Source organism: Schistocerca piceifrons, chromosome 1 (genome assembly GCF_021461385.2).
Source record: "Schistocerca piceifrons isolate TAMUIC-IGC-003096 chromosome 1, iqSchPice1.1, whole genome shotgun sequence".
Classification (NCBI taxonomy): Eukaryota; Metazoa; Arthropoda; class Insecta; order Orthoptera; family Acrididae; genus Schistocerca; species Schistocerca piceifrons.
The window spans coordinates 743,542,967-743,548,580 of NC_060138.1; the positions used below are offsets into that span (position 1 = coordinate 743,542,967).

General features: G+C 45.3%; 1 non-coding gene across 1 annotated transcript; it reads right to left on the reverse strand.

Annotated features, from left to right (window-relative positions):
* Window positions 1-4,945: 4,945 nt before the first annotated feature.
* Trnas-cga lies at window positions 4,946-5,020 on the reverse strand. The gene has a single exon. It is a non-coding gene; the product is annotated as a tRNA-Ser (tRNA).
* Window positions 5,021-5,614: the final 594 nt, after the last annotated feature.

Consider the following 5,614-nt stretch of genomic DNA (forward strand, 5'->3'; position numbering starts at 1 on the left):
GGCAATTCCGCGTGCACTGCATGTTTGCACACCAATGCTCAACCCCTCCTGCAATGCCATGGCCAGATCTTTTACAGACATCGGATCAACTGATTTCCTCACTCTGTCACACTGCACTTCATACGAAATTGTCTTTTCGAATTTTGTAGTGATTTTCTCCAGTCCCTTGGCAGACTTCCGACTAATGCCTTCTTTCATAGCCTTGAGTGTGCGGAACTCCTGTGCGGCCGCTGGTGCACAATCACGGTTCTTGTAAAACAGCTTCACCAACAGCGCCGGATCCTTCATGATGACAATTGTATTGGCCGTTTCGGAATGAAGTTGAGAAACAGACGTGTGGCGTGTGTCTGTTGGTGTGCATTTTCTGTCTCTTACAGAGCCATCTATTGCTAAAGTGTTCGTAAATTTTTTTGTTCGATGACGTCTTCCCTGCCTCAATAATATGCTGCTCATATTTGACGTCAATCTGAGCAGTGGTTCTCTTTCTACAGCATTTTGAAACTGGAACTTTGATTGTTGACTCCCTGTATAGCATTTTTTGGAAATTTGTGGTAAAGCCTTATGGGACCGAACTGCTGAGGTCATCGGTCCCTAAGCTTACGCGCTACCTATTGTAACTTAAACTAACTTACGCTAAGGACGACACACACACCCGTGCCCGGGGGCGACTCGAACCTCTGACAGGAGGAGCCGCGTGGGCCGTGACAAGGCGCCTCAGACCGCACGGCTACCCGGCGCGGCCCTGTGAGGAGCTACCTTATCCCTTGCCGTACGCGGTCACCAAAAGTAAAATTACAGAACACGAACATCTTCTGCCACTGGAAAAATAAGCTCGCATGGGTTGTGCGAGATATAAATTAAATAATGATCCTCGTTGTGGGGGAATTAATTTGACTCGTACGACTACATTAACCCCAAAGTTCGTCCTTTATCAGTTACACTCACCTAACCGATCCATCACTCCCGCCTTAAAGAAACGTTTACCGCCAACTACGTGAACCGCCAGCTTCAACTGGCACCAAAGTAAACTTTTGGTTTCAATGGTTGTGTTAAAATTTACTCCATATGATTATCGCTATTCATCTAGAAGATGTAGTCTTGTGAAATAGGATGAATCTTTTTGAAACATTTCGGATACTCCCTTTCATCTACGTGCCTCATTAGTTGCTTCGTTCTATCTTTAACGGAAAAATACAAAATGCTCCGATAGTAGTTTAATACGAATGGAGTTCTATAAGAATGGAACATTTTTTTCTGAAAGCAGGTAGATTTTGTTCATGATCCCAAAACATCACATTAATCCCCGCTATTTTGGCTACAAAATCCTGTTTTTAAACATAATCAATGTGACGGTCTCACAGCACCTTACTGGGAGAGCCTATATGTCCGCCTGGTACCACTCTACTGGTCGACGTCGGAGCCAACGTCTTGCTGCACCAAGGACCAGCCCATCATACACGCACTGCTCCACGCAGAGTAAATCCTTCATTGGGCCAAGCAGATGGAGGTCGGAATGTGCAAGATCCGGGTTGCAGGGTGGATGGGGAAGAACGGGGAACGAAATTATGAGAGTTCCTCTCGGGTGTGTAGACTTGTGTGAGGATTTGCGTTGTCATGGAGTTGGAGAAGTTCGTTTGCATCTTTGTGACGACGGACAACCTGAAGTTCCAGAGAATAGCACAAAACACTTCCGAATTGATCGTTGCACCATGAGGGTGGAGATAAAACGGAATAATCCGTACAGAGTCCCAGACGGTAGTCGCCTTGACATTAGCGGCTGATGGTGCGGGTTTGAACATTTCTCCGGAGGTGAGGATGTGTGGATCCACTCCATGGATTGACGTTTTGTTTCCGGTTAAAAGCGATGAACCAATGTTTCATCGCCTGTGACGATGTTCGACGAAAAATTGTGACCATCGTAGCGTGCAAGCAATTCCGCATAGAGCCATAGACGGTCCTTCGTTGCTCTTCTGAGGAACCCAGGGGGCATACACCTTTAAGTATTGCAACTGGTGAACGCGTTAAGTCAGTAGTACTACCACCAAAGCCGGCCGGTGTGGCCAGAGGTTCTAGGCGTTTAAGTCTGGAACCGCGCCACCGCCACGGTCGCAGGTTCGAATCCTGTCTCGGGCATGGATGTGAGTGATGTCTTTAGGTTAGTTAGGTTTAAGTAGTTCTAAGTTCTAGGGGACTGATGACATCAGATGTTAAGTCCCATAGTGCTCAGAGCCATTTGAACCATTTGAACTACCACCAGAGACGTCCAATTGTGTAGCGATGTGTTTCATCTCTCGAATGAGTCCGCACGTTCGAACACTGCGGGAGCTCCACTATGTCAAGCTAGCCAGCACGCGTGAGATCGGACAGGTGTGCGCGATCTTGCTGCTTTGATAGACACATCGCTCAACGACTTTATTCACTCCCAGGTTTCCGTAGACATTCTTCAAGCGCTTATGAATATCTGGGATGCTGTGCTTTTCTGCCAAGAGAAACTCATTGATACCTCTCTGCTTGGAACGCACAGCCATTACAGACGCCATTTTGAAAGCTACGTGTGGGGGCTCCTCCTAGAATGAAACTACATGGGCTGAAGACGGAATATTCTACGATGTCCCACAAGAAATACCGCATTTTTTCACCCGAAATTGGCAGAGAACAAATGTGCTGCATTACCTACTGAAAGCCTCTCGTAACAGTCTCTGTAATTTGCTAGATGTTCCACTATCCACACATCAGGCTACCTTTCGTATATCGTTCGTCCGGGAGTACGTCCGGGGCCTGTGGATTATTGTCAGAGCGCAGCAGCCACTTGTATTCAGTGCCTGTAGCCGCTTCCTCGGCGAGGCACAAGCCGGCCCCGCCCCCGCGGCGGGTGTCAATTAATTAGCGGTGGGCAGCAGCGCTATCCCGGCCATCTCAGCCACGTGTGTTTACATAAAGCCGATGCCGGCGGCCGATAGCGCCCGGCCCTCGCCTCGCCTCAGACAGAGGCGGCGCCCGCCGCAATTACAGCGAGTGCCGCCCAGACACGGCGTGGGCGGCGCCACACACCGCTCGCCCGGAAACCGCCCTGGGACCCGCCTCCAGATCCGTCTCCTCGTCCTACCCCACTCGTGTCACAGTTTTATCAACTATGTACTAAACAATCCTCAATGCACGTAAGAGGGGTACTCGAACAGTTTTGGTTCCCGCCACGAAGAAGTAAAATTACGTAATTACGTTTTGTCTGTTTGCAGGGAAGATGTATTCAGTCTTGGTACACACTGAAACATCTGGAACCACAGTACCGTAGCATACCGCTAGAGAAGTCAAACAGAACAGCGCGATCCATTCATTAACTGGAGCACGCGGTAATTCTATTTCTGTATATGATGGTGGACAACAAAGCAATAATCCACGCTGAGTTGCTGAAAGTGTACTGCAACAATGCACCATCATATCGCACACTGGCAAGAAAAGTGAGAATTGTAAAAAACGAAGACAATTGTTTGTCTTCGTCACCAAAAAATACTTGCGAAGTGCCCCAACGTGCACGAGAAATATCACATCTCTATACCACAATTTGACCACTTCAGGACAATGGTTCAAATGGCTCTGAGCACTATGGGACTTAACTTCTGAGGTCACCAGTCCCCTAGAACTTAGAACAACTTAAACCTAACTAACCTAAGGACATCACACACATCCATGACCGAGGCAGGATTCGAACCTGCGACCGTGGCGGTCGCGCGGTTTCAGACTGAAGCTCCTAGAACCGTTCGGCCACCGCGACCGGCCCTTCAGGACAGATGAGTCAATTTTGTTGTATGCTACTTCATGATGTGCCACGACAAGAAGAGTGTCACTTCAGCGTTGCTACTGGCAGGTGTGCGTGGGTCATTCATGAAGAGCAGTATATTCTAAGTTGTGAAACTTTTAATGTACAAGAAAAATTGAATTTAATTGCTAATATAGTTGAGTATTACAATGTCAGTGTTTATACAGTGTCTGTACCTTACATTACAATGTGCTTGACGGATGCACTCATGTCTGAAGGAACAGAAAATGTTTTGATGATTACAGCTGTTGTAAACATTACAAAATTTCATGCGTAACTTCATACGAGAAAAAAATTGAAATTTCTGCTATAAAGAAACCTCATATTGTATTCCTTTTCTCGACGAAAAGTATTCCTACATTAAATAACCCCATTTACGAATCTAAGTCTTCATAAATTGTATATAATTGGTGTTCTATATTAGGCATTATTACTTTCCTCACTGTCCATAAATTAAAATTTTGCATTTTGTATCTTCCCAACGAAGCAATTTAAACTTCGCTTTTATTTCTTATTTTAACTTAAATTAAACTTGCCCCAGTGGAGGTTCGAATGGCGTATTATATCACAGTAAGGAAAAAAAAAGAATAATAATAATATTGGGGGTGGAGAAAATGTGGCAGAGGTATTACTTGAATGGTTTAGAAGTCAATAAAAATGAGACACCCTCTCTCTCTCTCTCTCTCTATTCGTTTAGTCGGTTCCGACTCTTCGTGACCCCATGAACCAAATCACGCCACTTTTTCCTGTCTTGCACTTTCTCCCGTAGACCTTCCAGGTTGGAACACATTGCTTCTGTGATGCCATCGATCCATCTCATCCTTTGACGTCCTCTACTTCTAGTTCCTTCAATCTTCCCCAGCATTAATGTTTTTTCCAGCGAGGCATGCCTTCGCATTGTGTGTCCAAAGTAGGTCAGCTTTTGTTTTAACATAAGATCTTGCAGGGAGAAATCAGGTTTTATTTGATCCAATATTGATCTGTTGGTTGGCGATATGTGAGACTACTGAAACATTATTTTAGTATTGCCTGATAACACCTCACATTCGTCGAGAACAAACTACATAGCCATGTTACTGTTGTATAGACTATATTGGAATTTGAAACTTCCTGGCAGATTAAAACTATGTGCCGGACCGAGACTCGAACTCGGGACCTTTGCCTTTCGAGGGCAATTGTTCTACCAACTGAGCTACCCAAGCACTACTCTGCCAGTACCTCGTCTCCTACCTACCTATATTGGAATTTACTGGTAAATTTACTTACTTGAAATTTATACAGTCCGTGTAGTATATCCATGAAAGTTTTATAGAAGGACTTAAGTCGATTTATCTGAAATAGCGCAATTTTGAATTGTATCACTGTTCTTGCCGGGGGGTGTTGTGAGACAGTGATTAGTCGGCCCGGGCACTTCCACTGTGGAGAAACGAGTCTGAATGACGGAAGAACAAAGAAACAGACCACCTCTTTGCGAGGAACTGGGAATCATCAGAAAAACGGAGGGTCTGATGCTCGAAGACTTCGCATCACAGTCGAGGAGCCAATGAGAAAGATGAATATCAGTCGCTGAGCAGTTTTCGCCATCTTGTACGAAACTTTGAACATGACAGATGATTTCTTAAGCAAAAGGTGTAAATAAATAAATCATAAGTGACGTGGACTTGTTTCGGCCTCTGCGAGACAATAGTTAGGAATTTCTTGTGCGTCTGTATCCATATTATTACACATAGTTCCGATCACTTCTTATTAGCCCCAGAGAAAATATGACTGTATCAAGTTTGCAAAGGTGCAAAGCTC